Consider the following 18,996-nt stretch of genomic DNA (forward strand, 5'->3'; position numbering starts at 1 on the left):
GACTCTTACCCCTCCTTTGGATCTTAGCTAAATATCACTTCTTCAGAGAAACCCTCCCTGGCCTCCCCACCAGGCTTGGTCCTCTCAGCATTCCTGCCACCCACACCGCTCATTGGCAGCATTTGGAACCTTTGAGATCAATCAATTTTGGCTTCTTCCTTGAAGTCTTGCTCATCACCACTTTCCCAAGTCCCCTAGCTGGAAAGTGGCAGCAAATGAGACTTCAGTAAGCACTCATCTTGCTCTCAAACCATCTCTGTTGTGACAAGCAATTCCCTGGCTTGATTTCTGCCTCCTCAGCATGGAATGACTCTCTCAACTTAGCCCATGGTTGCCTGTCTAACATCTACTGGCAAACACCCTTCTTTTCCACGAATGCCCTTGGAGAGGGCCAGAAATACCCACCTGTGTTAGTCAGGGCTCTCCAGAGAAGCAGAACAGGAAGTGTGTGTGTGCTTGTGTCTGTGTGTGTGTGTGTGTGTATATGTATGGTGGGGGGGAGAGATAAAGACAGAGAGGAGAGAGATTATTTTAAGGAATTGTCTCACATGATAACGAAGGCTAGTAACTCCAAAATCTGCAGGGTGGGCAGGCTGGAGACCCACAGATGAGCCAATGTTGCAGTTCAAGTCTGAAGACCATCTGCTGGAGAATTCCCTCTTGCTTGGGGGAAGTCAGTCTTTGTTCTGGTAAGGCCTTCGACTGAATGGAAGAGGCCTACTCACATTATGGGGGGCAATCTCCATAATTTGCTCAGAGTCCACTAATTTAAATGTTGATCTCACCCAAAAAAACACACTCACAAAAACAGCCAGAATACTGCTTGACCAAATATCTGGGCACCATAGTACAGCCAAGTTGACACACAACATTAACCATCATGCCATCCAAGAACCCCTCAGACAGACCCTTTCTTCCTCCCCCATCCTTAAGAGTATGAATGAGGGGTTGATCTTACTCATTTCTGTCCCCCCCGCGGGCAGATGGACATGCTTAATAAATGTTTCCTCTTTCCTTTACTTCCCCTTTCCCTGTTGTCTATCTCCCCCTCTAAGAAGTCTGGCCCAGGCCTGAGTGAATGACTGACTTTGGCTCTCTGTGCAAGAATAGTTTGTCTTTCTCTTCCACGCTGCTAGTCTTTATCCTTGGTTGATGTTTGACATTTATTTATGAAGGCAAGGTTAATTATTCTAGTGGCCAGTGGGCATTTCCTCTTTCCCCACAAAGCCTCAGCCATCTGTGTACCCGGGTAGGTAGGGCTTGTTGATTTGCATGTGTTGCTCTAGGACAGGGGTGTTAAAACTGTGGCCCGCGGGCCACCTGCTATCTGCAATCCATTGTTAATTGGCCCGCAGCAAATTCCAAAAATATATTTAGTTTACTTAAATAAACCAGGTGAGGCAATACGTACTTCACCTTGAGTGAGTGGCCCGGCTGTTTTTGTATTTTACCGCTTATGGCCCTTGGTAAAACACGTTGAAAAAAGTTTGGACACCCCTGCTCTAGGATGAATGGGCAAGGAGCTAACTAGCATTTGGGGTGTGGGCAATCTTAACTGGCAGAATGGAGTGTGTCTTCTCTAGGGCATCAACACATACTTTAGCTGCTGTTCATTCGGTTTGCAGAACATTCCTCTTGGGTTTTTGACTAGGACTCCAAGGCTGGCTATCTATAGGCATAGGAGTAGGGGTGAAGGAGGAGGGTATGGGAATGTAAGCAGCTGATGAATACAGTTGTTCAACAGATGGGCTTTCTTAATCCCTGACGTGGCCTTCCCATCTCACCTCACCCTCTGTCCAGAGGTACCCTACTCTCCTGGATTTTGCTCAGCAGGTTGACTATATCCTCTAGAGCGCATTCTTGGTTGTGGCTTCCTTCATTCCATTTCGTCCATCAAGACATTTTTATCTACCTTCTTTCTTCCAGAAAAGCACTGAAATCCCCTGTCTACTGATGGCCTATCCTGTTGTCCTCAGTATTGAATTTACCTTTCTGTTTCTTTTTCTAATTTTAATGATGTATCAGGAGGTAGGGAAGACAAAAACATGTGTTCCATTTGTTATACTGCAAGGGAAGTCCAGAGTCACCTTATAAGAAGCTAGTTTCTTTCTTTTTACAAAGTTTTGATCCACCAAAGTTCAAATGTCCCAAGAGAGGAGCTACTTATGAACATTTATGCCCTTACATAAGTGAAGGTTGTGAACACATTTGTTTGACAAAGCAAAGGAAGTCTGTCTGTCTAGATGTATTACATTATATGAGATGTACTTACATAACTGGCTTACTCCGCATGGAAATCTAATGCAGGAGGTATTGAAAACCTCTGTCGCCATAGGCTCACGGAATAAATAAGGAATAAAAAGTGGGAAATAAGGGGATGTCCAAGAGAGTACTCAATCCCGAGCAGCAGTGACCAGGTTCTTGTCTCTGTGCAAGAAAGAATTAAAGAGAGAGACAGTTGCAGAGGGAGTTTATTGAAACAAAATACACACTTGGGAGGGAAGTGCAGGCGAACTCAGAGAGCGAGTCCTGCAGAGGAAGTCCCAATCAGGGGTTTTTATCCTTCCTGGGGCTGAAATTAAAGCCGTCCCATTGATGTGGCACTCATCAGTTTCTTCCCAGTAGGTGGGATCCTCATTTTCCCACTTTTTATTCCTTATTTGGTTCCTCCAGAACTGTCACGGCGTCAGCTCCCTGAGGGGAGTGGTAGTAACTGCAATGTAAATGGCATTATAATGACATTAAAATGAGCTAAAGGTCAGATCCTGGTCATAGTGATTAGCCTGCTGGATGAAACTGGTTCTTGTTTTTCTCCAGCCACAGGTGTGGGATACAGTCACTTGTTCCTTGAATAACCAGTGAGGCACCTCGCCTTGTATCCTGGAGGGGGTGGTCAATTTCCTAGGCTACGTATCCTGCCTCGCCTCCATCTTCAAGGTGAACTAATTGGGGCTTAGAAAGGTAACTAATGTGTGGAAATATTCACTATTTTCACTTATTCAATAATTATTTAGGAAGGGCCTTCTATATGCTAGCCACTGTTCTGGGTGCTGGGGATACAGGAGTAAATAAAAAGTCCGTGCCCTCCTAGAGCTAGGAGTAGATGGAGAATGAACAAACAAACAAACAGATAAATAACTAATATGGTATCTCATGTGGTGATTGTGCTTGTAGGGAAGAATGGAAAGGGAGAGGGGAAAACTAAGAGTTGAAGTGGGGTATGCTTTTATACTGGGTGGGAAGGCTTTGCAGAAAAGGGGACATTTGAGATCCGAAGCAGGGCAGTACAAATCTTCTCTTGGATAAAGCATAACTTAAAAATGAGTCTTCTTTCAAGAAGGCAACAGCTCTAATTAAATGGAGACTAGGAAGGAAATCCTTGGACCAAAAAGTACTTTGATTATTCGGATACTGTGTGGGTACTTCTGTGAGAAGCTGACTTTCCCATCTTAGAGAACTATACCAAGATCCTTGATTAGCTGATGATTCAACTCGGGCAAAAGTACCAAGGAAAACTAAAGTCAAGTCAGTTCCGTTCTCAGCTGTAAGCCACAGATCCATGCGCTCTTCCTTCCATCTGACGTAAAGAGAGAACCACTCTTTTGTCAAATTGTTTGACTGCAATCGGTCTTTACCATCTAAAATATAAACTTTTATGTTTTGATAGACATCAAGGGTTGTAAAACAGATTTTAAATAATTACAAAAATCCATAAAAGTGTACTACCATTTGTGTAAAAAAAAGAGGAAAAATATTTTGTATTTTTCCTACACACATACTCACTTACTCATATTCACAAACATATGCTGTGGTGGACTGCAAAAAATGCCACACATTCTTCTCATCCCTGCATGCGTGCCCCTTGGCAGTGCAACTTTACAGCTCTTTCCATCAAGTGGAGTCTACTTCTCCAGAAACCTTAAATCTAGACTTGGCCATCTGCGTTGATTTAATTTGCTTTCGCCAAAGGTTCTTTAGCAAATGTGATGAAGGTAGAAACTTAAAAAGTGCTTGTGCTTTGGAGCGTACCTTCTTTTACTTCTGGAAAGTCTTGTGTCATCACATGAGTGAGCCGGGCTCGTTAGCCGGCCACACCGTGGGAGGTGTGGGGCTGGCTGTCACACAGCTGACATGGAGCCAACGTCCAGTCATGTGAAGACTCCTGAGACCAAAAAGCCTGTCAACTGCCAGACTTTTGACTGAGGCCATTCTAGACCATCCACCCTGCTGAGCAAGCCCAGGCAAGAACTGCTTAGCTGGCCTCCAAAATCTTAGGCAAGTACAAGTGTTTGTAGTCTTAAGCCACTAAGTTTTGGAATGACTTGTCATGCAGCAAAAGCCAACATAAACATACAGAGTATCTCTGCACAGGCTTCTTTTCTGGTTACACTGGTTGCTTGGGGTGTAGGGAGTACTGGGTCAGTAGCAGAGATGAGAGGGAGAATTTTTACTGTATTGCTTTTTGGACCTTTTCAATTTTCAAACATGAGCGTACATAATATGTTCTAAAAAAATAAATACAATTGTGACATTTTAAAGTTTGAAAGCATGACTGGGGGAGAAGAGTGTTTTAGTTCATCAACGGTACTTCTCGTTATTACTCCAAAAGTGACTGAACTGAAAATGAACATATAGGGTTTGTTATTTGTTTTCCTTTCTCAATTAGATAGAAGATCTTTGTCCTCGAGCACAATAATAGCCTAAATGTGCTGTTTGGTGTTTGAGACAACAGCCCAGTCTCTTGTCCCCTCTGCAGTAGCTTAATACAAGCGCTTCTGAGAGTTTCTAAAGCTGACACCATGAAGCATTGTTCTCTCCACATGTGGTCATGGATCTTACTCCCAAGATCACATTCTCTGCCCGAGGATACAGTGCTGCCTCCTTCCTGGGAAAAAGGAACGAGAGCACTAAGCTATCCTGGTTGAATGTGATAAAAGTTGCATTGGCCCAGGATAAAGAAGGGACTCGTCGCACTAAATTCCAGGAGAAATGCAACAATCTAACCATGGGGAAGTTGGTGCCTCGGAGGGTTTGGGGACAAGTGGATCTAGGGACCGGAAGACTGCCAGGTTTCTCCCTCCTTTGCTTCTCTTTGGTTTCCCCTCATTCTCTCCTGGGAGACCAATTTCAGCAGATAGCTTGCTGAAAATAACTGAGTCTTAGATCTTATGGCTTGCTGTATTGGAATATAATGTTTTCTAATCTCTCAATGTGGAAACTCAAACACATGAGGAAGAACTCTGACAGGCAATCCCCTCTTTGGGTCAACTTTCCTGGGTTGGATGAGTCAGCCACCGCCTGGAGATGGCTCTCAAGCAGTCCACAGTGGGGGAAGGAGCCGTTTTTAGAAGAGGAGAGTATTGCTTCCAGAAGAGGAGTCCTGGACAAAAAAGCAGAATCTGAAGGCAGAAACATGGGCTTTGGAGTCAAGACAGGCCTGGGTCTGTGTGCTGCAGGTTCCTATGTGCCTACTACATACAGCATGACGCCAGGCGGTTTACTTACTCGTTCCAGGCCTTCTGTCACCTATAATACCTACCCCATAGTCTTGTTTTAAGTATTAGTAATAAAATGCCTAGTCTATATGGCAGAGGCTTCAGCGCTGACGTTTATACTTCACTGTTTTGCTTAGAACCAGCACTGAAGATACCTACTGTGGACCTTTCTGCAAAACAAAAACTACTTGTGCATAGTCTCAGAACATTAAGGTCGGAAGATATTTATTAGCCCAAGTGCTGTCCCACAAACTGGTACCAGATATGACAGGGTTTTCAGCAATTAATGTGAAATTAGAGGGGCGGCCGGATGGCTCAGTTGGTTAGAGCGAGAGCTCTCAACCACAAGATTGCCGGTTCAATTCCCGCATGGGATGGTGGGCTGTGCCCCTTGCAACTAAGATTGAAAACGGCGACTGGACTTGGAGCTGAGCTGCGCCCTCCACAACTAAACTGAAGGACAACGACTTGGAGCTGAATGGCCCTGGAGAAACACACTAATTCCCAATAAAAAAAAAAATATTTAACCCCACTGCCACAATCATGCTGCGCCAAATCATCGGTCAGGCTAACAAGCATCTCTCTTTGTATTTATTGGAGCTGGAGGTACTGGAGCAGCGCCGTATGTCATGCGCCTGGCATTGTTCAATCCAGATGTCTGCTGGGATAAAAAGAATAACCCAGAACCCTGAAACAAAATGGGTCCCAATCAGCAATACAAGTTCTACTCAGTGAATGTGGATTACAGCAAACTGAAGAAAGAAGGTCCAGACTTCTAAATGAAATGTTTCACTAAAAAGCTGCTTAGAATGAAGGTCTTCCAGAAGCCATCTGCACAATTTTCCACTTAACCAGGAAATATTTCTCCTCCAAATGCACAAAATCATGTTGGTGTGTTATGTTGGGGTTTACACTGATTAATAGATATCTGAAACTTGAAAAAAAAATTTAAAAACTAGATAACATAAATGAAAATTAGTTTTCCATAAAACTAAGGGTATTTATTCAATTGAAATAGTTGCCTTTTGGTTAAAAATTAAGTTTCTTTGTCGTGCTGCAGTGTTTTGTTGTTGTTGTTAATAATGAAATAGTTACAGCTGATGGTGGAGTTTTAAAAACATGTTTATTTAGCAAACTGAAAAGTTGACAACCCTAGACTGATTTTCATTTTTAATTTACTTCTCCCAGTAAAACTCAAAAGCACAAGAATCACTGATCTAGCCCAACTGTTCATTTTCAAGTAGAAAATAAATCAAGCCCTAGAGTGTTCTTACGACTTCACAAAGTCCTAGAGTTGGAAAGTGAGTATTACAGAGATCATCTAGCATTTTAACTCCAGGTGGGATTACATCTGACAGAACAGATGGTTTTCGGTTTTTAAGGTCTCTCTCATTTTTAAAACTACTTTATTCTTTAGAGTAGTTTTAGATCCACAGCAAAACTGAGCAGAAAGTACAGAGTCCCCATGCAGCCTGTCTCCATGCTCACACAGCTTCTCCCACCAGCGGTATATTTGCTGTACCTGAAGAACCTATGTTGACACGTCAATACCACCCAAAGTCTGTTGTTAACATTACGGTACACTGTTGGTGCCGTACATCCTATGGGTTTTGACAAATATATAATAACATGTATCTACCATTACAGCATCATGCAGAATAGTTTCACTGTCTTAAAAATCCACCTAGTCATCCCTCCCTCCCTGTAAGCCCTGGTAACCACTGATCTTTCTACTGTCTCCGTAATTCCGCCTTATCCACAATGTCATATAATGGAACCATGCAGTATGCTATGTACTGAATATTTGTGTCTCCCCCAAAATTCATGTTGAGACCTAATCCCCAGTGTGATGGTGTTTGGAGATGGGCCTTTGGTTGGTGATTAGGTCACATGGGTGAAGCCCTCATGAATGGGATGAGTGTCCTTATAAAGGAAGCCCCACAGAGATCTCTCAACCCTTCTCACCTGTGAGGCTAAAGCAAAAAGACAGTTGTCTAGGAAGTGGACCTTCTCATCAGACACCCAATCTGCCAGCGCCTTGATCTTTCACTTCCCAGCCTCCAGAACTATGAGAAATAAATTTATGTTGTTTATAAGTTGCCAGTCGTTGGTATCTCTGTTACAGCAGCCCAAATGGACTAAGACACAGTGCTTTTCAGACTGGCTTCTTTCACTTAGCAATATGCCTTTAAGGTTCCTCCTGGTGTTTTTTGTGGCTTGATAGCTCATTTCTTTTCAGCGCTGAAAAATTGTCCATTATCAAAAGAAAAAAAAAATTGTCCATTATCTGGACGCATCAGTTTGCTTGTCCATTCACCTATGAAGAATATCTTTGTTGCTTCAAGCTTTTGGTGTTTATGAATGAAACCAAACATTGGTTTTAACACTGTAAACACTAATTGCAGATGTTTGTGGGGACATAAGCTTTTGTTCAATTGGGTAAATATCTAGGAGCACAACTGCTGGGTCATATGGTAACTTTGTAAGAAACTGCCAAAATGTCTTGTAAAGTGGCAGTATCATTTTGCATTTCCTCCAGCTATGAATAAGAATTCCTGTTGCTCCACATCCGTGCCAGCATTTGATATAATCTGTGTTTTGGATTTTTGCCATTCGAATGGCAAAATAATACTACAGCTGGCATTTAAAGAGCACGTTCCACATGCCTGACATTGGCCTCAGGATTTTGCTTATTTAACTCACTTAATCCTCATACACAACACTACGAGGAAGGCAAAGAATATGCCCATTTTACAGAGAGAGAAAGTGAGCAACAGAGAAGAAAAAGGCTGTCTTCTCAAAGCCTCCAATGCTATTTTAAATCCATCAATTGATAGAATAAACCAGTGAAGAATCTGGGCTTCGACTTTTGTGGAAAGATTGTGAATTTGGTTTCTTTAATAGATACACAGATATTTAGATTTTTTATGTCTTCTTATGTCTATGTTATGAAGTTGTGTTTTTGAAGGAATTTTTCCATTTCCTCTAAGTTGTTGAATTTGCTGATAAAGTCTTTAACAATATTCTCTCATTTGTTAACTCTGTAAGAACTACAGGGATGTTTCCTTTTTCATTTCTAATTTTGGAAATTTCAATTTTTTTTGATAATTTGGTTTTCTGCATCATTCTTGCTAGAGATTACTCAATTTTGTTTCATTTTTTTTCCAAAGAACTAATTTTTTAAATTGATTTTCTCTACTTGTATTTTATGTTACATTAATTTCATACTTTTCTAAAATAAGCATCTAAAACTATAAATCTCCCTTTAAGCACTGCATTTCATTTTATGTCTCAAATTTTGATGTGCTGTGCTTTCATCATCATTCAATTCAAAATATTTTCTACTCCCTTGTGATTTCTTTGACCTCCAGGTTATCTAGTAATATATTAATTTCCAAATATTTAGGGTTTTTTTTTTGACATTTAATTGTAATTGACTCCCGATTTAACACTGTCGTGGTCAGAGAATATACTCTGTGTGATTTCAATCCTTTTATGTTTTTATGGCCGGGCATATAGTGTATCTGGAAGAATGTTCCATGTACTCTTGAAAAGAACTTATATTCAGTAATTGATGGACACAGGTTTGATAAATGTTAACAGGTTAAGCTGGTTGATGGTGTTGTTCAAATATTCTATATCTTTACTGATTTTTGTTTTGTTTTGGTCTGCTCTATAAATTACTAAAAGGAGGTTTTAAAAACCTCCAACTATGGGTTTGTCTGTTTCTCCTTTTAGTTCTGTCAATTTTTGCTTCATGTATTTTAAAGGTCTGTTACTAAGAGCATACACATTTTGGATTTTTTGTCTTCTTGATAAATTGTTTCCTCATTATGAAAATTCCTCTGATAATATTTTATTGTGAGGTCTGTTTTATCTGATATTAATATAGCCACTCCATATTAATATAGCCACTGATATTAATATAGTCTGTTTTATCTGATATTAATAAAGCCACTCCAGTTCTTATGATCAGTATTTGCATTGTGTATCTTTTCCATTCTTTTACTTACCTGTGTCAGTATAAGTAAAATGCCACTCTTGTATATAACAGTCTTGCAGTTTGACAATCTGGAATATGTGGTCCATTTACATTTATGTAAGTATTGATATGGTTGATTGCAGTCTATCATTTTGCTATTTGTTCTCTTTGTCTCCTCTATATTTTGTTCCTTTAGCCCTCCTTGCTTTTTTTTTTTTTTTGAGCTTTTAAAAAAATTTATTTTCTCCACCAGCTTTTTAGATATACCTCTTTGTTTTAATAGTTGCTCTAGGGAATCCAGAATGCATCTATAACTCATTGCAGTCTAACATGAGTTAATATTATACCACTTCACATATAACCTAAGAACCGTACATTGTGTTATAAACTTCACAATATAGTATTGTTATTTCTTCTTTAAGCAGTTAATAATCTTTTGAAGAAATGTAATAAATTAGATACTACACTACACTTGATCTTAGCCAAAGGCCCAGAAGCGATAAATTAGAAAAAAAGAAATTTTATTTACTCACATATGCTCCATGTCTGGTGCCTTTCATTCCTTTGTATCAATGGCAGTTTCCAGCTTACATCATTCTTCTTTGACCTGAAGAACTTGTTTTCACATTTCGTTTCTTATAGTGCAGGTTTACTGGTGAATTCTCTCAACCTTCTTGTCTAAAAATATTTAAATTTTTGAGTTCATTTTAAAAAATAGAATTTTTTTTTTTTTTTACAAGAATACTCAAAGAAGCTTTATTCATAATAGCTCCAAATAAGAAAGGGTCCCAATGTTTATCAACAGGAAAATAAATAAACATATTGTGATATATTCATAAATTAGAATACTAATCATAAATAAAAACAAAAATACTGATGATGTAACAACATGGACGTCTAACAAGACTTCCATTTTAATGAAACTATACAAAAAAGTATATGTTGCATGATTCCATTTATATGTCATCCAAAAACAGGCAAAATTAATCCATGGTGAAAAAAACACATGGACAATAATTGCCTCTTGTTTGGTGTAGTCAATTGTCAAAATCACTGAACTGAATACTTAATCCTTTTTGATGGATTATATGTAAAAATAGAATATTTTTTAGAGCAGTTATAGGTTCACAGCAAAATTGTGCAAAGTACAAAGAGTTCCCATATACCCCTTGAATCCTCCCTCCCCTGCCTACAGACATTCATTTATCAAGAAAATTTTCACTGGATGTAGATTCCTAGGTTGACAGTATTTCTTTTCCATTGGCTTCTATATAATAACACTTATGGTGAAAAATCAGTGATAATTCTTATTGTTGTTCTCCTTTCTGTAATGTGTCTTTTCTTCTCCAGGTACTCTTAAGATTTTCTCTTTATGTTTTATTTTCAGCAATTTGACTACAATGTGCCTGGGTGTGATTTTCTTTGTATTTTTCCTGCTTGGGGTTCATTGAGCTTCTAGGGTCTATTAATTGATATTTTTCTTCAAATTTAGAAACAATTTTGACCATTATTTCTTAAAAGTTATTTTGTACCTCAACCTTTCTCTCTTCTTACTCTAGGACTGCAATTATACATATGTTAGACCATTTGAAATTGCCCATTGCTCATTGTTCTTTTTCTTTTTTCCAGCCTTTTTTCCTCCTCTGTGAGCATCACTATGGCTAATTCCTATGTTCCTACCTTCAATTTCACTGATCTTTCCTTCTATAGTTTCCAATCTGCTAAAATTCTACCAGTAAATATATATTTTAGATGCTATATTTTACAGTTCTAGAATTTCCAGTTTTTTTTATTGTATCTACTCCTTTAATGAGCTTTTCCATCTGTTTACCAGTATGGTAATCTTTTCCTTTAAATCCTTTAGTATATTTATAATAATTGTTTGAAAGTTCTTTTCTGCTCTTTCCAACATCTCTGTTATCTATGGGCCAGTTTCTATTGTCTTTTTTTTTCTTTTTTAATGTGGTTATGGGTCACATTTTCATAATATTTTTCATGTCTAGCAACTTTACATTTTATGCTGGACATTGTGGATGCTAAATTTTTTACACTTGCAGGATTTTCTTGTCTTCCTTTGAAGGAGGTTATGTCTTATTCTGGAAAACAGTTAATTTACTGGCAGGTAAGGTTTCTTTCTTTTAATCGGGGGAGGGGAATGGAACTTTATTGACGAACAGTGTGTACTTCCAGGACTTTTCCAAGTCAAGTGCTGTCCTTTCGATCTCAGTTGTGGAGGGCACAGCTCAGCTCCAGATCCAGTTGCTGTTGTTAGTTGCAGGGGGCTCTGCTCACCATCCCTTGCAGGAGTTGAACTGGCAACCTTGTGGTTGAGAGCCCATGCTCCAAACAACTGAGCGATCTGACTACCTGGAGTTGAACGGCAGCCATTGACTTCATTCTAGTTGCCGAGGGCGCAGCTCGCTGGGCCATGTGGGAATCGAACCAGCAGCCCCATTGCCCAGAGATCCCGCTCTAACCAACTGAGCCACCTGTCCGCCCAAGGCTTGTTTTTAAGCTTTACTGGAAAAGTCTAGAGTGGCACACAGTCTAGGTTAGACTGTACATGGCCTTACTGGGGTCTCAATTGAATGCTCATCGTATTTAGTGAGGTCTTTTGATTCTGCCTAATAGAAACTCTTATGTGGCCCAGTGCTGTGAGACACAGTAGTTACTCTCTGCTTGGATTCCACCTTACTACGACATCAGAAAGTGCCACCAGGCATAAAGCCAGGGAGACAGTGGGGTTCACTTGTATGCCTTCTTTCACTTGAGGAACACAGTATTGCACTGCCTATTGTGCAATGTCCCAACACAGTACCTTCATATAGTTTGTTTTGTTTTATAGTTGGTTGTGGTAGGAGGTCCATACCATGTAGAAATTAAAATACCATTGTGGGGACAGAGCCAGGAGTGCAGTTTCCAGGCTCTCAGCCTACATGGAAAGGTGCTCACACGGTAAATGGCCATTAACTATGATTGGATGGCCATCAGCTGTGGCTAGTTGACCGTCAGCTGTAACTATTGAGCCATTGGCCACTAATATAACTGCCATGGCTATACTAGGAGAAAAAGGGGGCTAGCAAGTAGATGGTGGCTGAGCTAGCAAAAGCAGATTGCAGCTAGCAAGTGAGGTTGGTTGGCAGAGAGAAGTTGACAGCAGGTTGCAGATAGTGTGGCTCCTGCTTCCTGTGTCTCCAACCCAGTGGCCAGAGAGACTATAGTGATATGATTCCCCTATTAATGGCTCCATAGGTGTTAATTTTTGGCCTTACCATGTCCTGCGTTCTTATGTGGGGAGCAGGACTAGAGACCCCATGTGACACCCTGCATGCCACATGGCACAGTGAGCAGGGTAGGGTACCAGCCAAAGCTCTTTGAAGGGCAGTGGAACAGTTTGTGCGTAAGAACACTCAGTCTCAGGAAGACTAGGAGGAGCCCCCTGGAGGGTTGGACCCCTGTGGAGAGGTGAAAAGATGTGGACAGTTCCCCAAGCAGCATAGGCCGGGGAAAGCGAAGGTCATTGCGGCCCTGTGGGCTGGGAAGTGCTTGCTGAGGCAGCCAGGATGCAGGACTTGTAGTCCCAGGAGGAAACACTTGCTGAGTCCTCTGTGGGACATGAGGGTGAGGTCAAGGTCGTCCCTGACCCCCAGGACAGCCCTGGCGAATGACTATGGACTATGGGGAATTGCCTTCCATCCCTAATTTAATGGACTGCTTGACTGTTTGCTTGGGAACGTACCACCATGTAGTGGAACTGGCGGATGTTTGCTTTTGTGTCTTGAGCGGCCGCCATCGAGAATATGTAAGTACTTTGACTGTGAGTCGCTGTTGTTCCAGCACAGTACCCTGAGAGGCCCAGAGAGAGTGGCAGTGCTCTGAGAGCCCTGGCTGAGTCCAGGAAGTCTGGCTGTGCCCAGAGTGAGTGGCAGTGCCCTGAAAGCCCTGGCTGTGTCCCGGAAGTCTGACTGTGCCCAGAGAGAGTGGCAGTGTCCTGAGAGGCCTGGCTGAGCCCAGGAATTCTGGCTGTGCCCAGAAAGAGTGGCAGTGCCCTGAGAGGCCTGGCTGAGCCCAGGAAGTCTGGCTGTGCCCAGAAAGAGTAGCAGTGCCCTGAGAGGGCCTGGCTGTGCCCGGGGAGACTGTTGGTACCCTAAGAAGCCCAGGAAGTCCGGCTGTGCCCAGAAGGACTGGTGCTACCCTGAGAAACCCTGGCTGTGCCCAGAGAGCCTGGCTGTGTCCAGGATATTGCATTTACCTCTAGGCTCCTCGCGCTGGGCCCCTCGTAGAAGACACTTGTAGCGTAGACTGAGGCGAGACCCTATAGGGGTGGAGCGTGGGGAGAGAGCCAGAGTGCAGTTTCCAGGCTCTCGGCCTCACATAGAAAGGTGCTGGCTCAGGTAGTAAATGGCCATCAACTGTGATTGGATGGCCATCAGCTGTGGCTAGTTGACCGTCAGCTGTAACCAGTGAGCCATTGGCCACTAATATAACTGCCGTGGCTACGCTAGCAAAAAATGGGGGCTAGCAAGAAGATGGTGGCTGAGCTAGCAAGAGTGGATTGCAGTTAGAATAGTGGATTGCAGCTAGCAAGTGAGGTTGGTTGGCAGAGACAAGTCGATGGTGGGTTGCAGATAGTGTGGCTCCTGCTTCCTGTGTCTCCAACCCAGCCTCCAGCGAGAATATAGTGGTATGACTCCCCTATCTATGGCTCCGTGGGTGTTCCTTTTTGGCCTCACCACGTCCTGCGTTCTTATGTGGGGAGCGGGAGCAGAGACCCTGCCTGACATCCTGCATGACAACCATATTTATGTAACTCATTCCCAACTTTAATAGATATTTAGGTTGTATGATTAAATGAGCAGCTTTGGGTTAAATTCCAGGCTCTTCCACTCATTGGCTGTGGGTTTTTGGGGAAGCTACCATCTAATCTCCCCACTTATAAATTGGGGTATAATGATAAAAACCACTTCATAGGGTTGCTTTGTGAGGTACATGAGATATTGTCTCAAATGCTTGAACAGTCCCTGGAACACAGTGAGTACTCAAAAAAATGTTAGTTATTATTATTCCATATTCTTACTATTACAAATAATGCCACAACGAACATTCTGGAACATAGTTATTTGCATTCTTGCGCAAGTCTATCTCTGGAATCTCTGGGTCAATGGATGCATGGCTTTTTTTTTAAGTTGTTTCGGGGAATATTAGGGAACAGTGTGTTTCTTCCAGGGCCCATCAGCTCCAAGTTGGTGTCCTTCGATGTAGTTGTGGAGGGCGCAGCTCAGCTCCAAGTCCAGTTGCCATTTTCAATCTTAGTTGCAGGGGGCGCAGCCCACCATCCCATATGGGAATTGAACCAGCAACCTTGTTGTTCACACTTCACGCTCTAACCAACTGAGCCATCCAGCCGCCCTGAGACACGGCTTTTATAATTTGTTAGATATTGCCAAATGCTGTCTAAAAACACTGCAATAATTCACCATCTCACAACCTGTTTTTCCAAACACTAGCCAAGTCTAAGAGATATGGCCAAACCTCTAAATTTTGCCAATCTGATATATGAAAAGTATAATTTCCCCACCCTTTTAAATTATGGGACAGAGTTTGAGCGTCCTTTCATGTTTATTGGCTCTTTATACATTTTTTAATGACCTCCTGTTGATATCACTCATTTTGGTTTATTATTTGTCTTGTTGATTTTATGCATTCATCCACGTAGTTGTATTGAGTACATACGACTCGTATTAGAGGTACAACAGTGCACAAGACAAAACCTCTCCCTCATGAAGCTTATAATCCAATCAGGGAGACGTAAAACTAGCAAAGAAAGAATAAAATAATCACAAATCTTGGGAGTAGAAAACAAAGATGTTAAAATCATGAGTAAGAGAGAATCAGGGCAGTGTGTGGGGGGGTGTATCTTCCTTAGAAAGAGTGGTAGGCATGGAAGGAGCATTTGAAGAAATGAAATTTAAGCTGGGAACAGATGGTTGAGAAGGAGAGAATCCTGTGAGGAGCACACAGAAGGAAGCCATATGCAAAAGCTCTAATTCAGGGAGGAGCTTAACATATTTCAGGAACAGAAAGGCCGTGTGGCTGTAGTGTCCCTGGTAAAGGGACTCAGGTGTGGGCTACATTTCAGGACCACCACCTTTTAGCATCTCGCATAGGTTGGCCAACAGAACCTTAATTTGTTGTTTCCTAGAATATTGGTCCTTAGAATAATTTAAGCTGACACCTATTTATGTAAAAACTAGAGAGCTCTAGGACCACACCCTGCAGTGTCCTTCCTCCTGGAATACTCATCTCCCAGACGCCTCACACTCTCTCCCTCACCTCCTTCACGTCTGGGCTGAAACGTGACAGCTTTAGGGAACCCTTCCCTGTCCATCCTAATTAAAACCGCACCCCCACCCTTCCACCTCTCTTTATTTTCCTCTGTGGTATTTATCACCTCCCAATATACTTTTTAATTTAGCTCTTTGTTTGGTTCATTATTTCTCTCCCCTTGATCAAATATAAGCATCCCGAGGGAAGGCATTTTTGTCTGTTTTCCTCACTGATATATTCTAATGCCAAGAGCAGTACCTGATACAAAATGTGTGCCCAACAAGAAGTTCATGAGTGAATGACCATGATTGTAGAACTGGTCACAAGAGGACACACTCAAAGGATAATCAGTGAGGGAAACGGGTTCCTGGGAAGTCGGGTGGGAGATGAGGAGGAAGTAGCAATGGAATTGAAGAGAAGATGGATTCCAGAGTCCAGATTCTGGAAAAGAACCATCAGCCAAGAAATGGAAGCTCCAGCACAATCTGACTTATATTGTGTCATATATTTACTCTCTTCATACAGAGATTACTGTGAAAGATGGGGGAGGGAGAAGGACCTAAAGCCCTGGGTGCTGAAAGCATGTGAATGAGTCCCTTCAATTGGGGAGGAAAGGCTTGTCTGTGAGGGGACCCAACAATCCCAGTGACCCTGAGGCTCAACGCAATAGGGCTCCCAGAAGAACTTGTGTGCTGCTAAGGATCAAGATTCTGTGAGAGTTATGATCAGGAAGGAAACTATACTTATGGAATTTACCTATAAGCGCACGAGGGATAGAGAAGTGATAGATCTGAGAGTGGGAAAGGGATGGAGCCGATATGTATGAGTCCTGTTCATTGGTTTTCACATAAATGACCACACTCGTGGGAACTCAGACAAATAAGCATTTTTCCTGAGGTTTGGGGTTATGGGCACAGAGGGGTATAGTAAATAACTTTGTAATGAAAGATTTTAACAACCCCGTTGAGGCTGTAGATCCAACCTTAGGATGCAGACAGGTTTCATCTCTGCCCTGCCTGAGTCCCCTTTCTCATTAGGTCTGTTCCCCTCCCTGCACACTCGGGCCAGGGACAGAGAGAGCCCGGCCGTGGTGAGCAGGCCTCAGCATGGACACAGGGATTGAAGGACATGTGGGGACTTGAGCTTGTCGCAGCCACCAGGACCTCAGGGCCTGAGCAAGGCAGAGATCATCCCAGAAGATGGGGGGATAGGGGAGGAAAATCACTTTCCAGAGAAGGGTCCATGTTGGGCTACAGGTGGTAAGGAACAGCGTGCTGCTCAGAGTCTGCAGTCCTGCACCTGTGAGCTCTTCATGAATAATGGGTGTGAGTGTGTGTGCGTGTGTGTGAGCACACGTGTGTGGTGTGAGTCTCTCTAAAGCCTCCATTCTCATCAGATCACAAGGAAAGAACTTTAGGTTTGCAGATACTTTATTGCAATGAAGATGTATTTGAGGTTTCAACAATTGTCTTGCCGTTTGCAGATCAAAAGACGGAAAAAGAAACATAACTTGTGGTTTGTACCAATAGACACTCCGTTGTGATCATTCTCTGTAGTCGTCTGAGCTGAAGGTCTTCGGAAAACTTAATATTTAGAACACCAGACACTGTCATATATTGTATCCTGGAAAACAAAACAGAGACATCACCTCCATTCCAATTCCTCATAAGAGGAAAATCTGGAAAACCAAACATTTCTTCGCATTGTTTTCCGGGATTTGTCTACACATATCTGACATTCAAGAAAGGTAGTGCTCAGGGCAGCAGGTTTGCTCAGTGCTTAGAACGCGGTGCTCATTACACCAAGGTTGCGGGTTCAATTCCCACATGGGCCAGTGAGCTGCGCCCTCCACAACTAGATTGAATACAACGGCTTGACTTGGAGCTGATGGGTCCTGGAAAAACGCACTGTTCCCCAATATTCCGCAATAAAATTTATTTTTAGAAAAAGAAAGAAAGACAATGCTGGAAATAAAATCAGAATTATCTCCTCATTTATTCTCTTGTTTAGAAGACATTAATGGATGCCTAAGAGGTGCTGGTATTTCCAGGTCTCCCCCACCCCCATCCCCGGGGTCCCTTTAATAATTTTATCTGAATGTTTCCTGTTCTCTGAAACAACATATACAACAAAATTTGCTGTGTTACCAGTTTTCAATATCTCGGCTCAAATACAAGGACATATGAAGTTTTGAGTTCCTGTATGGCCTTAAATGTTAGAAGTATAGAAAACGGTTTGATGCCTCCACCATATCTTTGTGGGCCACAAAATATTGGAGATGGGCACTCCGACTGATTTGTCTAATCTAGGGTTTTTTGTTTGTTTGTTTGTTTGTTTGTTTGTTTGTTTTATTGGAGAACAGTGTGTTTTCCCTGGATGTCAAGTCATTGTTTGCTTTTTTTTTTTCAATCTAGTTGTGGGGGAGCGTAGCTCAGCTCCAAGCTCAAGCTGATGCTTCTCACTGGTTCATGTGGGAATTGAACCAGCAACCTTGGTGTTATGAGTACTGCGCTCCAACCAGAGCCAACATGGCCGCCCAACGGCGACTCAGCTCCAAGCTCAAACCATTGTTTTCAATCTAGTTGTGGAGGGCGCAGCTCACTGGCCCGTGCGGGAATCGAACTGGCAACCTTGTCGTCAAGAGCTCATGCTCCTATCAACTGAGCCATCTGGCTGCCCTAATCTGGGTTTTTGAAGAAAAAATTCCTACCATCTTTAATTGCAGGAGTTGTTCACTTTTTAAAAAATGTAATTATGGGGGTGGCTGGATGGCTCAGTAGGTTAGAGCACAAGCTCTGGACAACAGGGTTGCTGGTTTGATTCCCACATGGGCCAGTGAGCTGTACTCTCCACAACTATATTGAAGACAACGAGCTGCCGCTGAACTTCGGAGGGGTGGCCGGATGGCTCAGTTATACTGCGAGCTATCAACAAGGTTGCCAGTTCAATTCTCCGCATGGGATGGTGGGTTATGCCCCCTGCAACTAAAAGATTGAAAACGGCAACTGGACTTGGAGCTGAGCTGCGCCCTCCACAGCTCAGTGCCCTCCACTAGATTGAAGGACAACGACTTGGAGCTGATGGGCCCTGGAGAAACACACTGTTCCCCAATATTCCCAAATAAAATTTTTTTAAATGTAATTATGGCAAATACACGTAACATAAATATTACCATTTTCACCATTTTCAATA

General features: G+C 42.3%; 1 pseudogene across 1 annotated transcript; it reads left to right on the top strand.

Annotated features, from left to right (window-relative positions):
• Window positions 1-6,038: 6,038 nt before the first annotated feature.
• Window positions 6,039-6,274, top strand: LOC308503719 (cytochrome c oxidase subunit NDUFA4-like; annotated as a pseudogene). The gene has a single exon. The product of its transcript is annotated as a cytochrome c oxidase subunit NDUFA4-like (transcript).
• Window positions 6,275-18,996: the final 12,722 nt, after the last annotated feature.

This window comes from Rhinolophus hipposideros (genome assembly GCF_964194185.1).
Source record: "Rhinolophus hipposideros genome assembly, chromosome: 10".
NCBI lineage: Eukaryota > Metazoa > Chordata > Mammalia > Chiroptera > Rhinolophidae > Rhinolophus > Rhinolophus hipposideros.